The 24,790-nt window shown below is 31.3% G+C and overlaps 1 long non-coding RNA gene across 1 annotated transcript in view; it reads right to left on the bottom strand.

Annotated features, from left to right (window-relative positions):
* LOC143231445 (uncharacterized) overlaps positions 1–22,675 on the bottom strand; it is a 41,332-nt gene extending 18,657 nt beyond the window's left edge. Inside the window, exons 1-2 of the long non-coding RNA XR_013016925.1 lie at positions 22,285–22,675; positions 17,734–18,118 (exon numbers count right to left, since the gene is read on the bottom strand). This is a non-coding gene — a long non-coding RNA (uncharacterized LOC143231445). The remainder of the gene's footprint in view (positions 1–17,733; positions 18,119–22,284) is intronic.
* Between the last annotated feature and the right edge of the window lie 2,115 nt (positions 22,676–24,790).

The following is a 24,790-nucleotide window of genomic DNA, read 5'->3' as shown; positions in this document are numbered from 1 at the left end:
GTGAATATCCCGTATCACTCTTGATTTGTGTGTTGTTATATTATCACGTATAATAATGAATATCATGTATCACTCTTGATTTGTGTGTTGTTATATTATCATGTATAATAGTGAATATCCCGTATCACTCTTGGTTTGTATGTTATATTATCACGTATAATAGTGAATATCCCGTATCACTCATGATTTTTGTGTTGTTATATTATCACGTATAATAGTGAATATACCGTATAACTCTTGATTTGTGTGTTGTTATATTATCACGTATGATAGTGAATATCCTGTATCACTCTTGATTTGTGTGTAGTTATATTATCACGTATAATAGTGAATATCCCGTATCACTCTTGGTTTGTATGTTATATTATCACGTATAATAGTGAATATCCCCTATCACTCTTGATTTTTGTGTTGTTATATTATCACGTATAATAGTGAATATACCGTATCACTCTTGATTTGTGTGTTGTTATATTATCACGTAAGATAGTGAATATACCGTATCATTCTTGATTTGTGTGTTGTTATATTATCACGTATAATAGTCAATATTCCCTATCACTCTTAATTTGTGTGTTGTTATATTATCACGTATAATAGTGAATATCATGTATCACTCTTGATTTGTGTGTTGTTATATTATCACGTATAATAGTGAATATCCCGTATCACTCTTGATTTGTGTGTTGTTATATTATCACGTATAATAGAGAATTTCCTGTATCACTCTTGACTTGTGTGTTGTTATATTATCACGTATAATAGTGAATATACGGTATCACTCTTGATTTTTGTGTTGTTATATTATCACGTATAATAGTGAATAAACCGTATCACTCTTGATTTGTGTGTTGTTATATTATCACGTATAATAGTGAATTTCCTGTATCACTCTTGATTTGTGTGTTGTTATATTATCACGTATAATAGTGAATATACCGTATCACTCTTGATTTGTGTGTTGTTATATTATCACGTATAATAGTGAATATCCTGTATCACTCTTGGTTTGTGTGTTGTTATATTATCACGTATAATAGTGAATATCCCGTATCACTCTTGATTTGTGTGTTGTTATATTATCACGTATAATAGTGAATATCCCGTATCACTTTTGATTTGTGTGTTGTTATATTATCACGTATGATAGTGAATATACCGTATCACTCTTGATTTGTGTGTTGTTATATTATCCCGTATAATAGTGAATATCCTGTATCACTCTTGGTTTGTGTGTTGTTATATTATCACGTATAATAGTGAATATCCCGTATCACTCTTGATTTGTGTGTTGTTATATTATCACGTATAATAGTGAATATCCCGTATCACTCTTGATTTGTGTGTTGTTATATTATCACGTATAATAGTGAATATACCGTATCACTCTTGATTTGTGTGTTGTTATATTATCACGTATAATAGTGAATATCCTGAATAACTCTTGGTTTGTGTGTTGTTATATTATCACGTATAATAGTGAATATTCCGTATCACTCTTAATTTGTATGTTGTTATATTATCACGTATAATAGTGAATATCATGTATCACTCTTGATTTGTGTGTTGTTATATTATCACGTATAATAGTGAATATCCCGTATCACTCTTGGTTTTGTATGTTATATTATCACGTATAATAGTGAATATCCCGTATCACTCTTGGTTTGTATGTTATATTATCACGTATAATAGTGAATATCCTGTATCACTCTTGATTTGTGTGTTGTTATATTATCACGTATGCTAGTAAATATCCTGTATCACTCTTGATTTGTGTGTAGTTATATTATCACGTATAATAGTGAATATCCCGTATCACTCTTGGTTTGTATGTTATATTATCACGTATAATAGTGAATATCCCGTATCACTCTTGATTTGTGTGTTGTTATATTATCACGTATGATAGTCAATATACCGTATCACTCTTGATTTGTGTGTTGTTATATTATCACGTATAATAGTGAATATCCCGTATCACTCTTGGTTTGTGTGTTGTTATATTATTACGTATAATAGTGAATATCCCGTATCACTCTTGATTTTTGTGTTGTTATATTATCACGTATAATAGTGAATATCCCGTATCACTCTTGGTTTGTGTGTTGTTATATTATCACGTATAATAGTGAATATCCCGTATCACTCTTGGTTTGTGTGTTGTTATATTATCACGTATAATAGTGAATATCCCGTATCACTCTTGCTTTGTGTGTTGTTATATTATCACGTATAATAGTGAATATCCCGTATCACTCTTGATTTGTGTGTTGTTATACTATCACGTATAATAGTGAATATCATGTATCACTCTTGATTTGTGTGTTGTTATATTATCACGTATAATAGTGAATATCCCGTAACACTCTTGGTTTGTATGTTATATTATCACGTATAATAGTGAATATCCCGTATCACTCTTGATTTTTGTGTTGTTATATTATCACGTATGATAGTGAATATACCGTATCACTCTTGATTTGTGTATTGTTATATTATCACGTATGATAGTGAATATACCGTATCACTCTTGATTTGTGTGTTGTTATATTATCACGTATAATAGTGAATATACCGTATCACTCTTGATTTTTGTGTTGTTATATTATCACGTATGATAGTGAATATCCTGTATCACTCTTGATTTGTGTGTTGTTATATTATCACGTATGATAGTAAATATCCTGTATCACTCTTGATTTGTGTGTAGTTATATTATCACGTATAATAGTGAATATCCCGTATCACTCTTGGTTTGTATGTTATATTATCACGTATAATAGTGAATATCCCGTATCACTCTTGATTTTTGTGTTGTTATATTATCACGTATGATAGTGAATATACCGTATCACTCTTGATTTGTGTGTTGTTATATTATCACGTATGATAGTGAATATACCGTATCACTCTTGATTTGTGTGTTGTTATATTATCACGTATAATAGTGAATATACCGTATCACTCTTGATTTTTGTGTTGTTATATTATCACGTATGATAGTGAATATCCTGCATCACTCTTGATTTGTGTGTAGTTATATTATCAAGTATAATAGTGAATATCCCGTATCACTCTTGGTTTGTATGTTATATTATCACGTATAATAGTGAATATCCCGTATCACTCTTGATTTTTGTGTTGTTATATTATCACGTATAATAGTGAATATACGGTATCACTCTTGATTTTTGTGTTGTTATATTATCACGTATAATAGTGAATATACCGTATCACTCTTGATTTGTGTGTTGTTATATTATCACGTATGATAGTGAATATACCGTATCACTCTTGATTTGTGTGTTGTTATATTATCACGTATAATAGTGAATATCCCGTATCACTCTTGATTTGTGTGTTGTTATATTATCACGTATGATAGTGAATATCCTGTATCACTCTTGATTTGTGTGTAGTTATATTATCACGTATAATAGTGAATATCCTGTATCACTCCTGGTTTGTATGTTATATTATCACGTATAATAGTGAATATCCCGTATCACTTTTGATTTGTGTGTTGTTATATTATCACGTTTGATAGTGAATATACCGTATCACTCTTGATTTGTGTGTTGTTATATTATCCCGTATAATAGTGAATATCCTGTATCACTCTTGGTTTGTGTGTTGTTATATTATCACGTATAATAGTGAATATCCCGTATCACTCTTGATTTGTGTGTTGTTATATTATCACGTATAATAGTGAATATCCCGTATCACTCTTGATTTGTGTGTTGTTATATTATCACGTATAATAGTGAATATACCGTATCACTCTTGATTTGTGTGTTGTTATATTATCACGTATAATAGTGAATATCCTGAATAACTCTTGGTTTGTGTGTTGTTATATTATCACGTATAATAGTGAATATTCCGTATCACTCTTAATTTGTGTGTTGTTATATTATCACGTATAATAGTGAATATCATGTATCACTCTTGATTTGTGTGTTGTTATATTATCACGTATAATAGTGAATATCCCGTATCACTCTTGGTTTGTATGTTATATTATCACGTATAATAGTGAATATCCCGTATCACTCTTGGTTTGTATGTTATATTATCACGTATAATAGTGAATATCCTGTATCACTCTTGATTTGTGTGTTGTTATATTATCACGTATGCTAGTAAATATCCTGTATCACTCTTGATTTGTGTGTCGTTATATTATCACGTATAATAGTGAATATCCCGTATCACTCTTGGTTTGTATGTTATATTATCACGTATAATAGTGAATATCCCGTATCACTCTTGATTTGTGTGTTGTTATATTATCACGTATGATAGTCAATATACCGTATCACTCTTGATTTGTGTGTTGTTATATTATCACGTATAATAGTGAATATCCCGTATCACTCTTGGTTTGTGTGTTGTTATATTATTACGTATAATAGTGAATATCCCGTATCACTCTTGATTTTTGTGTTGTTATATTATCACGTATAATAGTGAATATCCCGTATCACTCTTGGTTTGTGTGTTGTTATATTATCACGTATAATAGTGAATATCCCGTATCACTCTTGGTTTGTGTGTTGTTATATTATCACGTATAATAGTGAATATCCCGTATCACTCTTGATTTGTGTGTTGTTATATTATCACGTATAATAGTGAATATCCCGTATCACTCTTGATTTGTGTGTTGTTATATTATCACGTATAATAGTGAATATCATGTATCACTCTTGATTTGTGTGTTGTTATATTATCACGTATAATAGTGAATATCCCGTATCACTCTAGGTTTGTATGTTATATTATCACGTATAATAGTGAATATCCCGTATCACTCATGATTTTTGTGTTGTTATATTATCACGTATAAGAGTGAATATACCCTATCACTCTTGATTTGTGAGTTGTTATATTATCACGTATGATAGTAAATATCCTGTATCACTCTTGATTTGTGTGTAGTTATATTATCACGTATAATAGTGAATATCCCGTATCACTCTTGGTTTGTATGTTATATTATCACGTATAATAGTGAATATCCCGTATCACTCTTGATTTTTGTGTTGTTATATTATCACGTATGATAGTGAATATACCGTATCACTCTTGATTTGTGTGTTGTTATATTATCACGTATGATAGTGAATATACCGTATCACTCTTGATTTGTGTGTTGTTATATTATCACGTATAATAGTGAATATCCCGTATCACTCTTGGTTTGTATGTTATATTATCACGTATAATAGTGAATATCCCGTATCACTCTTGATTTTTGTGTTGTTATATTATCACGTATGATAGTGAATATACCGTATCACTCTTGATTTGTGTATTGTTATATTATCACGTATGATAGTGAATATACCGTATCACTCTTGATTTGTGTGTTGTTATATTATCACGTATAATAGTGAATATACCGTATCACTCTTGATTTTTGTGTTGTTATATTATCACGTATGATAGTGAATATCCTGTATCACTCTTGATTTGTGTGTTGTTATATTATCACGTATGATAGTAAATATCCTGTATCACTCTTGATTTGTGTGTAGTTATATTATCACGTATAATAGTGAATATCCCGTATCACTCTTGGTTTGTATGTTATATTATCACGTATAATAGTGAATATCCCGTATCACTCTTGATTTTTGTGTTGTTATATTATCACGTATGATAGTGAATATACCGTATCACTCTTGATTTGTGTGTTGTTATATTATCACGTATGATAGTGAATATACCGTATCACTCTTGATTTGTGTGTTGTTATATTATCACGTATAATAGTGAATATACCGTATCACTCTTGATTTTTGTGTTGTTATATTATCACGTATGATAGTGAATATCCTGCATCACTCTTGATTTGTGTGTAATTATATTATCAAGTATAATAGTGAATATCCCGTATCACTCTTGGTTTGTATGTTATATTATCACGTATAATAGTGAATATCCCGTATCACTCTTGATTTTTGTGTTGTTATATTATCACGTATAATAGTGAATATACGGTATCACTCTTGATTTTTGTGTTGTTATATTATCACGTATAATAGTGAATATACCGTATCACTCTTGATTTGTGTGTTGTTATATTATCACGTATGATAGTGAATATACCGTATCACTCTTGATTTGTGTGTTGTTATATTATCACGTATAATAGTGAATATCCCGTATCACTCTTGATTTGTGTGTTGTTATATTATCACGTATGATAGTGAATATCCTGTATCACTCTTGATTTGTGTGTAGTTATATTATCACGTATAATAGTGAATATCCTGTATCACTCCTGGTTTGTATGTTATATTATCACGTATAATAGTGAATATCCCGTATCACTTTTGATTTGTGTGTTGTTATATTATCACGTATGATAGTGAATATACCGTATCACTCTTGATTTGTGTGTTGTTATATTATCCCGTATAATAGTGAATATCCTGTATCACTCTTGGTTTGTGTGTTGTTATATTATCACGTATAATAGTGAATATCCCGTATCACTCTTGATTTGTGTGTTGTTATATTATCACGTATAATAGTGAATATCCCGTATCACTCTTGATTTGTGTGTTGTTATATTATCACGTATAATAGTGAATATACCGTATCACTCTTGATTTGTGTGTTGTTATATTATCACGTATAATAGTGAATATCCTGAATAACTCTTGGTTTGTGTGTTGTTATATTATCACGTATAATAGTGAATATTCCGTATCACTCTTAATTTGTGTGTTGTTATATTATCACGTATAATAGTGAATATCATGTATCACTCTTGATTTGTGTGTTGTTATATTATCACGTATAATAGTGAATATCCCGTATCACTCTTGGTTTGTATGTTATATTATCACGTATAATAGTGAATATCCCGTATCACTCTTGGTTTGTATGTTATATTATCACGTATAATAGTGAATATCCTGTATCACTCTTGATTTGTGTGTTGTTATATTATCACGTATGCTAGTAAATATCCTGTATCACTCTTGATTTGTGTGTCGTTATATTATCACGTATAATAGTGAATATCCCGTATCACTCTTGGTTTGTATGTTATATTATCACGTATAATAGTGAATATCCCGTATCACTCTTGATTTGTGTGTTGTTATATTATCACGTATGATAGTCAATATACCGTATCACTCTTGATTTGTGTGTTGTTATATTATCACGTATAATAGTGAATATCCCGTATCACTCTTGGTTTGTGTGTTGTTATATTATTACGTATAATAGTGAATATCCCGTATCACTCTTGATTTTTGTGTTGTTATATTATCACGTATAATAGTGAATATCCCGTATCACTCTTGGTTTGTGTGTTGTTATATTATCACGTATAATAGTGAATATCCCGTATCACTCTTGGTTTGTGTGTTGTTATATTATCACGTATAATAGTGAATATCCCGTATCACTCTTGATTTGTGTGTTGTTATATTATCACGTATAATAGTGAATATCCCGTATCACTCTTGATTTGTGTGTTGTTATATTATCACGTATAATAGTGAATATCATGTATCACTCTTGATTTGTGTGTAGTTATATTATCACGTATAATAGTGAATATCCCGTATCACTCTTGGTTTGTATGTTATATTATCACGTATAATAGTGAATATCCCGTATCACTCTTGATTTTGTGTTGTTATATTATCACGTATGATAGTGAATATACCGTATCACTCTTGATTTGTGTGTTGTTATATTATCACGTATGATAGTGAATATACCGTATCACTCTTGATTTTTGTGTTGTTATATTATCACGTATAATAGTGAATATCCCGTATCACTCTTGGTTTGTATGTTATATTATCACGTATAATAGTGAATATCCCGTATCACTCTTGATTTTTGTGTTGTTATATTATCACGTATGATAGTGAATATACCGTATCACTCTTGATTTGTGTATTGTTATATTATCACATATGATAGTGAATATACCGTATCACTCTTGATTTGTGTGTTGTTATATTATCACGTATAATAGTGAATATACCGTATCACTCTTGATTTTTGTGTTGTTATATTATCATGTATGATAGTGAATATCCTGTATCACTCTTGATTTGTGTGTTGTTATATTATCACGTATGATAGTAAATATCCTGTATCACTCTTGATTTGTGTGTAGTTATATTATCACGTATAATAGTGAATATCCCGTATCACTCTTGGTTTGTATGTTATATTATCACGTATAATAGTGAATATCCCGTATCACTCTTGATTTTTGTGTTGTTATATTATCACGTATGATAGTGAATATACCGTATCACTCTTGATTTGTGTGTTGTTATATTATCACGTATAATAGTGAATATACCGTATCACTCTTGATTTTTGTGTTGTTATATTATCACGTATGATAGTGAATATCTTGTATCACTCTTGATTTGTGTGTAGTTATATTATCACGTATAATAGTGAATATCCCGTATCACTCTTGGTTTGTATGTTATATTATCACGTATAATAGTGAATATCCCGTATCACTCTTGATTTTTGTGTTGTTATATTATCACGTATAATAGTGAATATACGGTATCACTCTTGATTTTTGTGTTGTTATATTATCACGTATAATAGTGAATATACCGTATCACTCTTGATTTGTGTGTTGTTATATTATCACGTATGATAGTGAATATACCGTATCACTCTTGATTTGTGTGTTGTTATATTATCACGTATAATAGTGAATATCCCGTATCACTCTTGATTTGTGTGTTGTTATATTATCACGTATGATAGTGAATATCCTGTATCACTCTTGATTTGTGTGTAGTTATATTATCACGTATAATAGTGAATATCCTGTATCACTCTTGGTTTGTATGTTATATTATCACGTATAATAGTGAATATCCCGTATCACTCTTGATTTGTGTGTTGTTATATTATCACGTATAATAGTGAATATCATGTATCACTCTTGATTTGTGTGTTGTTATATTATCACGTATAATAGTGAATATCCCGTATCACTCTTGGTTTGTATGTTATATTATCACGTATAATAGTGAATATCCCGTATCACTCATGATTTTTGTGTTGTTATATTATCACGTATAATAGTGAATATACCGTATCACTCTTGATTTGTGTGTTGTTATATTATCACGTATGATAGTAAATATCCTGTATCACTCTTGATTTGTGTGTAGTTATATTATCACGTATAATAGTGAATATCCCGTATCACTCTTGGTTTGTATGTTATATTATCACGTATAATAGTGAATATCCCGTATCACTCTTGATTTTTGTGTTGTTATATTATCACGTATGATAGTGAATATACCGTATCACTCTTGATTTGTGTGTTGTTATATTATCACGTATGATAGTGAATATACCGTATCACTCTTGATTTGTGTGTTGTTATATTATCACGTATAATAGTGAATATACCGTATCACTCTTGATTTTTGTGTTGTTATATTATCACGTATGATAGTGAATATCCTGTATCACTCTTGATTTGTGTGTAGTTATATTATCACGTATAATAGTGAATATCCCGTATCACTCTTGGTTTGTATGTTATATTATTACGTATAATAGTGAATATCCCGTATCACTCTTGATTTTTGTGTTGTTATATTATCACGTATAATAGTGAATATACGGTATCACTCTTGATTTTTGTGTTGTTATATTATCACGTATAATAGTGAATATACCGTATCACTCTTGATTTGTGTGTTGTTATATTATCACGTATGATAGTGAATATACCGTATCACTCTTGATTTGTGTGTTGTTATATTATCACGTATAATAGTGAATATCCCGTATCACTCTTGGTTTGTGTGTTGTTATATTATTACGTATAATAGTGAATATCCCGTATCACTCTTGATTTTTGTGTTGTTATATTATCACGTATAATAGTGAATATCCCGTATCACTCTTGGTTTGTGTGTTGTTATATTATCACGTATAATAGTGAATATCCCGTATCACTCTTGGTTTGTGTGTTGTTATATTATCACGTACAATAGTGAATATCCCGTATCACTCTTGCTTTGTTGTTGTTATATTATCACGTATAATAGTGAATATCCCGTATCACTCTTGATTTGTGTGTTGTTATATTATCACGTATAATAGTGAATTTCCTGTATCACTCTTGATTTGTGTGTTGTTATATTATCACGTATAATAGTGAATTTCCTGTATCACTCTTGATTTGTGTGTTGTTATATTATCACGTATAATAGTGAATATCCCGTATCACTCTTGATTTGTGTGTTGTTATATTATCACGTATAATAGAGAATTTCCTGTATCACTCTTGATTTGTGTGTTGTTATATTATCACGTATGATAGTGAATATCCTGTATCACTCTTGATTTGTGTGTAGTTATATTATCACGTATAATAGTGAATATCCCGTGTCACTCTTGGTTTGTATGTTATATTATCACGTATAATAGTGAATATCCCGTATCACTCTTGATTTTTGTGTTGTTATATTATCACGTATAATAGTGAATATACCGTATCACTCTTGAATTGTGTGTTGTTATATTATCACGTATGATAGTGAATATACCGTATCATTCTTGATTTGTGTGTTGTTATATTATCACGTATAATAGTGAATATACCGTATCACTCTTGATTTGTGTGTTGTTATATTGTCACGTATGATAGTGAATATCCTGTATCACTCTTGATTTGTGTGTAGTTATTTTATCACGTATAATAGTGAATATCCCGTATCACTCTTGGTTTGTATGTTGTTATATTATCACGTATAATAGTGAATATACGGTATTACTCTTGATTTTTTGTGTTGTTATATTATCACGTATAATAGTGAATATACCGTATCACTCTTGATTTGTGTGTTGTTATATTATCACGTATGATAGTGAATATACCGTATCACTCTTGATTTGTGTGTTGTTATATTATCACGTATCATTGTGAATATCCTGTATCACTCTTGATTTGTGTGTTGTTATATTATCACGTATAATAGTGAATATACCGTATCACTCTTGATTTGTGTGTTGTTATATTATCACGTATAATAGTGAATATACCGTATCACTCTTGATTTGTGTGTTGTTATATTATCACGTATAATAGTGAATATCCCGTATCACTCTTGATTTGTGTGTTGTTATATTATCACGTATAATAGTGAATATCCCGTATCACTCTTGATTTGTGTGTTGTTATATTATCACGTATAATAGTGAATTTCCTGTATCACTCTTGATTTGTGTGTTGTTATATTATCACGTATAATAGTGAATATTTTGTATCACTCTTGATTTGTGTGTTGTTATATTATCACGTATAATAGTGAATTTCCTGTATCACTCTTGATTTGTGTGTTGTTATATTATCACGTATAATAGTGAATTTCCTGTATTACTCTTGATTTGTGTGTTGTTATATTATCACGTATAATAGTGAATATACCGTATCACTCTTGATTTGTGTGTTGTTATATTATCACGTATAATAGTGAATATCCTGTATCACTCTTGGTTTGTGTGTTGTTATATTATCACGTATAATAGTGAATATCCCGTATCACTCTTGATTTGTGTGTTGTTATATTATCACGTATAATAGTGAATATCCCGTATCACTCTTGATTTGTGTGTTGTTATATTATCACGTATGATAGTGAATATACCGTATCACTCTTGATTTGTGTGTTGTTATATTATCACGTATAATAGTGAATATCCTGTATCACTCTTGGTTTGTGTGTTGTTATATTATCACGTATAATAGTGAATATCCCGTATCACTCTTGATTTGTGTGTTGTTATAATATCACTTATAATAGTGAATATCCCGTATCACTCTTGATTTGTGTGTTGTTATATTGTCACGTATAATAGTGAATATACCGTATCACTCTTGATTTGTGTGTTGTTATATTATCACGTATAATAGTGAATATACCGTATCACTCTTGATTTGTGTGTTGTTATATTATCACGTATGATAGTGAATATACCGTATCACTCTTGATTTGTGTGTTGTTATATTATCACGTATCATTGTGAATATCCTGTATCACTCTTGATTTGTGTGTTGTTATATTATCACGTATAATAGTGAATGTCCCGTATCACTCTTGGTTTGTGTGTTGTTATATTATCACGTATAATAGTGAATATCCCGTATCACTCTTGCTTTGTGTGTTGTTATATTATCACGTATAATAGTGAATATCCCGTATCACTCTTGATTTGTGTGTTGTTATATTATCACGTATAATAGTGAATATACCGTATCACTCTTGATTTGTGTGTTGTTATATTATCACGTATAATAGTGAATATACCGTATCACTCTTGATTTGTGTGTTGTTATATTATCACGTATGATAGTGAATATACCGTATTACTCTTGATTTGTGTGTTGTTATATTATCACGTATCATTGTGAATATCCTGTATCACTCTTGATTTGTGTGTTGTTATATTATCACGTATAATAGTGAATGTCCCGTATCACTCTTGGTTTGTGTGTTGTTATATTATCACGTATAATAGTGAATATCCCGTATCACTCTTGGTTTGTGTGTTGTTATATTATCACGTATAATAGTGAATATCCCGTATCACTCTTGCTTTGTTGTTGTTATATTATCACGTATAATAGTGAATATCCCGTATCACTCTTGATTTGTGTGTTGTTATATTATCACGTATAATAGTGAATTTCCTGTATCACTCTTGATTTGTGTGTTGTTATATTATCACGTATAATAGTGAATTTCCTGTATCACTCTTGATTTGTGTGTTGTTATATTATCACGTATAATAGTGAATATCCCGTATCACTCTTGATTTGTGTGTTGTTATATTATCACGTATAATAGAGAATTTCCTGTATCACTCTTGATTTGTGTGTTGTTATATTATCACGTATGATAGTGAATATCCTGTATCACTCTTGATTTGTGTGTAGTTATATTATCACGTATAATAGTGAATATCCCGTGTCACTCTTGGTTTGTATGTTATATTATCACGTATAATAGTGAATATCCCGTATCACTCTTGATTTTTGTGTTGTTATATTATCACGTATAATAGTGAATATACCGTATCACTCTTGAATTGTGTGTTGTTATATTATCACGTATGATAGTGAATATACCGTATCATTCTTGATTTGTGTGTTGTTATATTATCACGTATAATAGTGAATATACCGTATCACTCTTGATTTGTGTGTTGTTATATTGTCACGTATGATAGTGAATATCCTGTATCACTCTTGATTTGTGTGTAGTTATTTTATCACGTATAATAGTGAATATCCCGTATCACTCTTGGTTTGTATGTTGTTATATTATCACGTATAATAGTGAATATACGGTATTACTCTTGATTTTTGTGTTGTTATATTATCACGTATAATAGTGAATATACCGTATCACTCTTGATTTGTGTGTTGTTATATTATCACGTATGATAGTGAATATACCGTATCACTCTTGATTTGTGTGTTGTTATATTATCACGTATCATTGTGAATATCCTGTATCACTCTTGATTTGTGTGTTGTTATATTATCACGTATAATAGTGAATATACCGTATCACTCTTGATTTGTGTGTTGTTATATTATCACGTATAATAGTGAATATCCCGTATCACTCTTGATTTGTGTGTTGTTATATTATCACGTATAATAGTGAATATCCCGTATCACTCTTGATTTGTGTGTTGTTATATTATCACGTATAATAGTGAATTTCCTGTATCACTCTTGATTTGTGTGTTGTTATATTATCACGTATAATAGTGAATATTTTGTATCACTCTTGATTTGTGTGTTGTTATATTATCACGTATAATAGTGAATTTCCTGTATCACTCTTGATTTGTGTGTTGTTATATTATCACGTATAATAGTGAATTTCCTGTATTACTCTTGATTTGTGTGTTGTTATATTATCACGTATAATAGTGAATATACCGTATCACTCTTGATTTGTGTGTTGTTATATTATCACGTATAATAGTGAATATCCTGTATCACTCTTGGTTTGTGTGTTGTTATATTATCACGTATAATAGTGAATATCCCGTATCACTCTTGATTTGTGTGTTGTTATATTATCACGTATAATAGTGAATATCCCGTATCACTCTTGATTTGTGTGTTGTTATATTATCACGTATAATAGTGAATATCCCGTATCACTCTTTGTTTGTATGTTATATTATCACGTATAATAGTGAATATCCCGTATCACTCTTAATTTGTGTGTTAGTAAACATGACGTCTTGCACAAAATATTTGTGTTACGAAAAATATAAATTTCCAAGTTTCTAGAACATGTACCCGATTGTGTATCTTTGTTACTAGGAATACGCCTAAAGTTTCTGAAAATAATAAGGAAACGGGCAAAAGTATCAATGGACAAATATATGTGTTTCATTTCTCATTGTTTTCAATTAGTTTTAACACTGTGTTTTGTAAGGTACTTTCCAGAAGGGTTAGCTAGCCCTCACTTAAAACTTTGTATTTAGTGACGGTTTAAAACTAACATTTGTAAAATAATTTAAGGTTGACAATACTCTGTTTAGGAGTGGTAGATATTATATCTGATGAAAATAGAATCTTATTTCAATGCCATGAATTAATAAATATTGAAATTATGTAAGCATTTGATGACAGACCCATCAACACACGTTTTGTACCTCTGACGGAAATGTGCACGACAGGAAGCACGAGCTATTTTAATATTATTCAAAATAGTCGTTTTGTCTATAATTAGCTTTATACACTTATTAACAAAACTGGTGAAACTTCACAATAAGGTCGGTCGTGGCCCGCTAGTTAACGTGTCCGCATTGTGAATCCAAAGATTCACGGTTTGTGTTCTCATTCTGCAATCAAAATACGTTTTGTGCACAAGAGGGGGTGGGGGCTATAAAAGCGAAACTGACTCTCAAATCCACAGAGGCTGGTGCTGGATGCTGTTGACCGGCTGTAATTCAAGCTTATGGGTGAGAATGAACAGTCCTTGTGCAGCTGTCCAGCTTGGCCAGGTACTGAGGACATTCGACTCGTAATCTGAGTGTCGCGAGTTCGAATCTTCGTCACTCCAAACATGCTCGCACTTTCAGCTGTAGGGGCGTTATAATGTGAGGATCCATCTTCTCTTACACTGCTAATTTAAGGACGGCTAGAGCAGAAAGCCCTCGTGTAACTTTGCGCAAAATTCTTTCTTTCACAAATTAGATTTCAGTTAATAGAGGAGACGTTAAGAAAGGTGCACTTTCTAGGGTGGTGCTTTACGGGTGAAGCCTATTTTAGAGCTCCAGGTTTCAGAGATACTTCAAAGCATATTCCGAATTTTAAGCTCTGGATGTGCTAGCATGGTTTGTTTCCTTTGAATTTCGTTCAAAACCAATCGAGGGTCATTTGTACTGGCGGGCCATAATCTTGAAGTGATAGACAAGAGGGAAGGCAGTTAGTCAACACCATTCATCGCTAACGCTCAGGGTTTTTTTACCGTCACATTATTACGTCTCCACGGCTGAAAGGGCGGGCATGTTCAGCGACGGTTTCGAATCTGCTACTTTCAGGCTTCAAGTCAAGTGCTTGTTTGTTTTTTGAATTTTGCGCAAAGCAAGTGTCTGGACCACCAAACTATGCCAGGCTAGATGCGTCACAAAAGTGACAGGCAACCTCTTAACGTTCAATAGCGGAAAACTATGGACAGCAGGAGATATCTTTAGTAACTGTGCCACAAGAACAAAATACAAACACGTTATGGACTACTTCTAATCATTGTGATAATAAACATTGGATAACCAGTAGTTTGCTGTACTTCATAAGAAAAGAAACAATAAGATAAAAGTGCAATTGCTAAAGTAAACAGTAAAGTGATGAATGGAGTTTTTTTTTTTTTTTACTGTTTCGTTTGGCTGATTGTTTTAGAGCAAAGTAACAGTGGGTTCTTTGTCATGTCTGCCGCAGGAAATCGAATTCTGCATGATTTTAGCATTGTATGTGTTTAGACCAACCACTGTGCCACCGAGGGACATTCTATATAGACATAAGGTCTTGGAGATCTCGTTCTTGTATGCAAAACTGTTTCCATTGTGCGTTGCTCAGAAAAGAAATTCTAAGATATCATTATAATCTTCGACATTTCCAAGTAAACTGTAACACTTTTGAGATCTGTATAAAATCAAATAAACTGTAACACTTTTAAGATCCGTATAAAATCAAATAAACTGCAACACTTTTAAGATCTGTATAAAATCAAGTAAACTGTAACACTTTTAAGATCTGTATAAAATCAAATAAACTTTAACACTTTTAAGATCTGTATAAAATCAAGTAAACTGTAACACTTTTAAGATCTGTATAAAATCAAGTACACTATTTAACTGTTTTAAGATCTGTATAAAATAAAGTACACTGTTTAACTGTTTTAAGATCTGTATAAAATCAAGGAAACTGTAACACTTTTATGATCTGTATAAAATCAAGTAAACTGTAACACTTTTAAGATCCGTATAAAATCAAATAAACTGTAACACTTTTAAGATCTGTATAAAATCAAGTACACTGTTTAACTGTTTTAAGATCTGTATAAAATCAAGGAAACTGTAACACTTTTATGATCTGTATAAAATCAAGTAAACTGTAATACTTTTAAGATCCGTATAAAATCAAATAAACTGTAACACTTTTAAGATCTGTATAAAATCAAGTACTCTGTTTAACTGTTTTAAAATCTGTATAAAATCAAGTAAACTGTAACACTTTTAAGATCCGTATAAAATCAAATAAACTGTAACACTTTTAAGATCTGTATAAAATCAAGTACACTGTTTAACTGTTTTAAGATCTGTATAAAATCAAGGAAACTGTAACACTTTTATGATCTGTATAAAATCAAGTAAACTGTAACACTTTTAAGATCCGTATAAAATAAAATAAACTGTAACACTTTTAAGATCTGTATAAAATCAAGTACACTATTTAACTGTTTTAAGATCTGTATAAAATAAAGTACACTATTTAACTGTTTTAAGATCTGTATAAAATAAAGTACACTGTTTAACTGTTTTAAGATCTGTATAAAATCAAGGAAACTGTAACACTTTTATGATCTGTATAAAATCAAGTAAACTGTAACACTTTTAAGATCCGTATAAAATCAAATAAACTGTAACACTTTTAAGATCTGTATAAAATCAAGTACACTGTTTAACTGTTTTAAGATCTGTATAAAATAAAGTACACTGTTTAATTGTTTTAAGATCTGTATAAAATCAAGGAAACTGTAACACTTTTATGATCTGTATAAAATCAAATAAACTGTAACACTTTTAAGATTTGTATAAAATCAAGTACACTGTTTAACTGTTTTAAAATCTGTATAAAATCAAGTAAACTGTAACACTTTTATGATCTGTATAAAATCAAGTAAACTGTAACACTTTTAAGATCCGTATAAAATCAAATAAACTGTAACACTTTTAAGATCTGTATAAAATAAAGTACACTGTTTAACTGTTTTAAGATCTGTATAAAATCAAGTAAACTGTAACACTTTTATGATCTGTATAAAATCAAGTAAACTGTAACACTTTTAAGATCCGTATAAAATCAAGTAAAGTGTAGACGTTTTTCTTTATCGGTTTCAAATTTAAAATGATATACCTGGAAAAATAATAGTTGAGACCTACTTTTCGTCTTTCATGTATCACTACTCAATGGGCCTTTCGGATAGCACCAGTACGCTTCAATCTGGCTAATATGTGAGGAACAAAAGGTTTACAGAAAGGCTGTGTGTTTGTACAGTTCAATACTTTAACAGAAACAGTTTAATCGCCGATAGCCGGAGAATCATTTGAAACTAATGATTAAAACTTCTAAACAAATCACACAGAGTACAGATGTGTTTTCTTCATTTCTTTTACTTCAGTATCACATTCGTATTCTCAGATCTCGATGCGTTTGTAAAATATTTGAAAGTTTAATAGTCGCACAATTTCGTAAACACTCAGCAAAACTGTCACATTTTTAAATTTCGTTGCATGTTTCTCCACCCGAATCTTTATTTGTTCTTTCCTGAAAATATTAAATTTTGAAAACAGTTTTCATGTATTTACTTGTGAAATATTTAAACAGCATTCCAGATGTTAGGAAAACACGTAGTTTCAAGAAATTCATTTAACACAAAAGCACAATACTGCATAAGCCGAACGCTTTCGAATGGCCGTCCTTTATTTTTCAGGAGCTAACTACGAAATGTTAGGGTTATAGTAACCGTATTTTTATATTTATTTTACAGCTATGATCTGACTGTACATAAAGTTTATGTTCTGAACGGACATTTTTATTCTTGAGATTAAAAAAAAAAAGAGTTAAACCTAATGCACTTTTTGTCTTAATTTTCTTGTCGAAATTCCTTTAATTTTTTAATGTATTCATATTCTTGTACACAGTAGCGTTAGCAGAATGAATTCATGTTTGTGTGTGTGTTAGTTCACTAAGAAAGGGATAGAAACATAATTATAAGTTTTTAAAACATAAACTAGTGCGACCATCAGTGTTACTTTGTTTGCAATCTAATCAACTTGTTGTAGGTGCCAATATTTCAGTCAGAATCGTAATGTTAACAATGCTACTGTGTGCAGACAATGACCATGTGTTGAAAATGTTACCATGCGGTCATCAGCATTAGCGTGCTTACAATGTAATCAAATTGTTGTTGGTACTAATGTGCAGACAGTGTGATAAAAATGCTTCCTTGTTGGCATCTCTTAATTTATTAATACAGTGTGACAATATGAAACACTATTTAGTTTTAGTTGTTTTTAGTTTTGTCTGTGTAACTTGTTTTCGCATTTCCATCAGTCGCTGGTACATAAATAAGTTAAACTTAGAACGTCAAAATCTAGGGTTCGATGTTGCTTTCTCTAATGCTAAAAAAATCAACAACATACACACAAACACATAAAGCAAAATCTAATCGGTTCTGTTCAAATAGAATTCAATGTGTTTGTTTTATCAATTTCGTGCAAAGCTTGTTTGTGTTTTCGTGTGTTTTCGAAATTCTCACAAAGCTACTCGAGGGCTATCTGTGCTAGCCGTCTATAATTTAGCAGTATAAGACTTGAGGAAAGGCAACTAGTCATCACCACCCACCGCCAACTCTTGGGCTACTCTTTTACCAACGAATAGTGTGATTGACCGTAACGTTATAACGCCCCCAAAACTGAAAGGGCGAGCATGTTTGGCACGATGGGGATTCGAACCTGCGTCCCTCAGATTAGGAGTCGCACGCCTTAACACGCTTGGCCATGCTGGGTCACGTGCAAAGCTATACGAGAGTTATCTACACTAGCTATCCCTAATATAGCAGCGTAAGACTAGAGGGAAGGTACCTAGCCATCACCACCCACAGCCAATTCTGGGGTTAGTCTTTTATCAACGAATAGTTGGATTGACCAACACTATATAACGCCCTTACCGCTGAAAGGACAAGCATGTTTGGTGTGAAGGGGTTCGAACGTGAGATCCTCAGATTACGAATCGAGCACCCTAACCACCTGGCCGTGCTAATGTCTTCAAATATTCTTTTGCTGCCATCAGTTTCATTATTTCACGACCATCAGTCACGACCAATAAAGGATAACTACTCGTCTTTTAAATTGAAATTAGTCTGTAAGTTATATCATACATCACCACTCGGTTCGTTAACTCTTTCTCATTTTTTGTAAAAATACCTTAAACCAGTTCTGAAAGTTTGTTGGACTGTTATAACACTCGATGCGCGCGCGCTACAGTATAGTTTTTTTTTCCTTCATGTGCATCTCCATGGTAAACGTGATAAAAATTTGTATCGTTCATTATATTACAAGAAAACTGGAATAAAAGCTCGAACAGACGGAGATGGTTATAAAACTGTTAGATGTAAAGAACAACTATCGAGAACATTTTTGGTTTCCTTTCCCCAATTACACTACTAGGTAACTGGCTTGACAACTTAATAACATAAAAAAGGTTTTCAGGCTACGCTCTAAACACTTGCATTATCTGTCAGTTCCAGCCAAATCTAAGCTTCAGTTTTGTGTTTGCGTGTGTTGTACCGTGATACGAAACAGACCTAGCAGTGTGGAGAGAATTTAATCAGCAATAACTGCACGAGAGATAAGATCCCACGAGGGGCTTCATTGATTGTTTGTGTTTTTTTTTTTAATTTTCGGTGAAATTTGTGCAGATTCGTTCCTTTTGGTACAACTACGAGAAAAGCACATCAGATACATATTGAATTATCTAGTTAATGTTAAAATTTACCACTCTGTAAAATAACATCGAATAATGCTGTGCCAAGTATAGGAATTATACAGGGTGGCCCGTAAGTCTCTACCCATCCATATGTTATTATGTTATATTCAATTACGCATGTATTATAAATTTGTTTTTTGTTTCAGTCAAATATGGCCGATGTAAGCCGATTTACACTTGAAGAGCGTATTATGACAAGTACTTGGGTACATGAGCGGAAGAATACTGCTGACACCATACAGATACACTGGATACATAAAATATATGGATGGGTAGGGACTTACGGGCCACCCTGTATATATTTTCGTTTTATCTTTTGAATTTCGCTCAAAACTAGAAGAGGGCTATCTGCGCTAGCCGTCCCTAATTTAGCAGTGTAAGACTAGAGGGAAGGCAGATAGTCATCACCACCCACCGCCAACTCTTTGGCTACTCTTTTAACAACGAATAGTGGGATTGATCGTCACTTTCTAACGCCCCCACGGCTGAAAGAATGTCACACATCTTTGGTGTGACAGGGATTCAAACCCGCGACTTTCAGATTACAAGTCGAACGCCTTAACACCCTGGCTATGCCAGGCTTTATATTAATGTAAAACATAAAGAAAGGTCTTTATAATGAAGTGCGTCACAGTTTTGTCTCAAATATTCTGTCTTTTTTTTTTTAACTTGTTTTTAACAACTGTTTCCTAATTTACACACGATAGTTGAAATAATGTTTGTTACATTATCTCGGCATGTTGTTTATTATTATAGAGTGTCTATGTTATTTTATACTGTGTCCATACCAACCCAGCTGTTGAAGTTGGTCACTAGAGAAATGAATGAAGCGAAACGCCTGTAGTGAGTGTGAGAAACTGCTTATTTTTAAGTATTTTTAAGGTTCAGAGTTGAATCTCCATATATTTGAACACTCGAGGTTTGTAGTGAAATCAACGGATCCAACCAGGTTGATATGCAGCACGTGGCACGTTCGGAAACTAAAACTTTCTTTTGCGTAGTCTGCTTGTGAGATTAGATTGTTTGACTTGGTTTTGGATAAGTAAAAACTTCCAGGAGTGAAATTTACTTTCAAATTTTTAGGCGAAAATATAAAATCACACAATTTAAATAAAAACTGTTTGGCTGATCATTTTAGGTTAGAATATTAATCAAAATTATCCCTAACGTTGGTAAAATCCATTGTTATGGGCAAGATCCCGGATAAGACAGAGATCGAGGTTCGAATCCCCTTCACACCAAACATGCTCGCCATTTCAGCCGTGAGGGTGTTATAATGTGACAATCAATCTCACTATTCGTTTGTAAAAGATTAGTCCAACACTTGGCGATGGGTGTTGATGACTAGCTGCTTTTCTTCCAGTCTTACATTGTTAAATTACGGACGGATAACGCAGATAGCTTTGCGCGAAATTCGAGACAAACAAAACAAGTTTGCTACACGATAGAAAATATTGCATAACAATGGATAACAAATAAATAACAAATATATAGTTTTTAATACCTGAAGATATATCATATAACTGAGTGTTGCTTAAATTGTGTTTTATAGAAGATATATTAAATTGGCCAAATTGATTTTATATTATTTTTAAAAGAAAACATTAAAAATAATTATTAAAACCTTATTGTGTACTCCACGAGTCCAACCATTTACTCAACTTTGTTCTGCTAACATGTTCGCTTTCGCGGGTTTTGGAAGCAAATACGTCAGCTTCTAAAATATGTCGGCTGAACAACCACACTAGCCTTCCAGGCATAAAAACGTCACAAATAGGGATTTTGTCGTCCGGTGACGTTTCTCCACGTTTATACAAGTATGTACAAAGGGTTTACATTGTTATTTCACGTCTATTATCCAATTGAAACTAACTCTAGATATCGACGCTTTGGCACCATTGTGTTTCTTAGCTTTTATTGAAACATAAAGAAACAATACGTACACTTCTTGTGCGTTTAGGGTCTATTGAAATTCTCGGCTGAAGAGATGATGAACGAACAGCTTTATCTCCAGCTTTGGATGTCTTCAGTATTCCAGAATGTTCCAAAGATCTATCGTCAGAATGCTAGCTCTATTTTTGTTTTTTTTTGTTTCTTATTTTTGAGGAACAGGAAGTCAGAATTGTGGGTGAATTCACAGAGCGCTGTTATCAGTGGATGACGTAACCGTAACCATCACACAAACGCCTCAGTTTCGACAATCACAAAACATTTATCTGGTGTCCTTACACTATACATTATGTGCAATATGGTTGCAGCGAAGAACGTGCTTATTAAGCAGAATAAAAACAAAATTACTAACGGACAGCTCGAATAAAGCAGCTTCCTTTCCTACGTAACCATTCAACTGTGGTTAGGAACAAGAGAAAACAGTCTCACAGATTAATGCTGTCTGCTAAGAAACCTTCAACATGAAAATATACAAACAGATTAATACACCAGTGTGTTTTGAAGCAAAAAATAAATGATATCGAAATTCTTTCTCGTAAAAGATAAAACGAAACACTGAATTAGATTTGAATAAAGCTGTTTTTCCATATTGAAAATCTAGGCATGTGATCTTAAAAGAGGAAAACACGAGTTGTTCTAAAAAATTTCTTTCCGTCTTTATTTCTAAGGAAATGAAAAATACGAAGAAACAGTTTGTTAGTTTAGTTAGTTTGTGTATAAAAAAATCAAATTAGATTTTGATCTAATGTCGTTCAAGGTAGTATGAAAAACGAAAAATATAAATACTTTATTTAACTACATGTCATAACTATATCCAGTAGTTATAACAATATCCACTAGATATAAAAATATTTAGTAGTTATAACAATATACACTAGATATAACAATACCCAGTAGTTATAACAATATCCACTAGATATAACAATATCCAGTAGTTATAACAATATGCAGTAGTGATAACAATATCCAGTACTTATAACAATATCCACTAGATATAACAATATCCAGTAGTTATAACAATATCCACTAAATATAACAATATCCAGTAGTTATAACAATATCCACTAGATATAACAATATTCAGTAGTTATAACAATATCCACTAGTTATAACAATATCCACTAGATATAACAATATCCAGTAGTTATAACAATATCCAGTAGTTATAACAATATGCAGTTATAACAATATCCAGTTATAACAATATCCACTAGATATAACAATATCCAGTAGTTATAACAATATCCAGTAGTTATAACAATATCCACTAGATATAACAATATCCAGTAGTCATAACAATATCCACTAGATATAACAATATACACTAGATATAACAATATCCAGTAGTTATAACAATATCAAGTTGTTAGAACAATATCCACCAGTTATAACAATATCAACTTGTTAGAACAGTATCCACTAGTTATAACAATATAAAGTTGTTTGAACAATATCCACTAGTTATAACAATATCTACTAGATATAACAATATCCAGCAGTTATAACAATATCCACTAGATATAACACTATCCAGTAGTTATAACAATATCCACTAGATATAACAATATCCAGTAGTTATAACAATATCCACTAGATATAACACAATATCCAGTAGTTATAACAATATCCACTAGATATAACAATATCCAGTAGTTATAACAATATCTACTAGATATAACACTATCCAGTAGTTATAACAATATCCACTAGATATAACAATATCCAGTAGTTATAACAATATCCAGTTATAGTTATAACAATATCCAGTAGTCATATAACAATATCCAGTAGTTATAACAATATCCACTAGATATAACAATATCCAGTAGTTATAACAATATCCACTAGTTATAACAATATCCAGTAGTTATAACAATATCCACTAGTTATAACAATATCCACTAGATATAACAATATCCAGTAGTTATAACAATATCCACTAGATATAACAATATCCAGTAGTTATAACAATATCCACTAGATATAACAATATCCAGTAGTTATAACAATATCCACTAGATATAACAATATTCAGTAGTTATAACAATATCCACTAGATATAACAATATCCAGTAGTTATAACAATATCCACTAGATATATATCCAGTAGTTATAACAATATCCACTAGTTATAACAATATCCAGTAGTTATAACAATATCCACTAGTTATAACAATATCCAGTAGTTATAACAATATCCAGTAGTTATAACAATATCCAGTAGTTATAACAATATCCAGTAGTTATAACAATATCCACTAGATATAACAATATCCAGTAGTTATAACAATATCCACTAGATATAACAATATCCACTAGATATAACAATATCCAGTAGTTATAACAATATCCACCAGTTATAACAATATCAAGTTGTTATAACAGTATCCACTAGTTATAACAATATCCAGTTGTTTGAACAATATCCACTAGTTATAACAATATCCACTAGATATAACAATATCCAGCAGTTATAACAATATCCACTAGATATAACAC

This window comes from Tachypleus tridentatus, chromosome 11 (assembly GCF_004210375.1).
Source record: "Tachypleus tridentatus isolate NWPU-2018 chromosome 11, ASM421037v1, whole genome shotgun sequence".
Classification (NCBI taxonomy): domain Eukaryota; kingdom Metazoa; phylum Arthropoda; class Merostomata; order Xiphosura; family Limulidae; genus Tachypleus; species Tachypleus tridentatus.
This window is presented reverse-complemented; position numbering and strand designations above follow the sequence as displayed.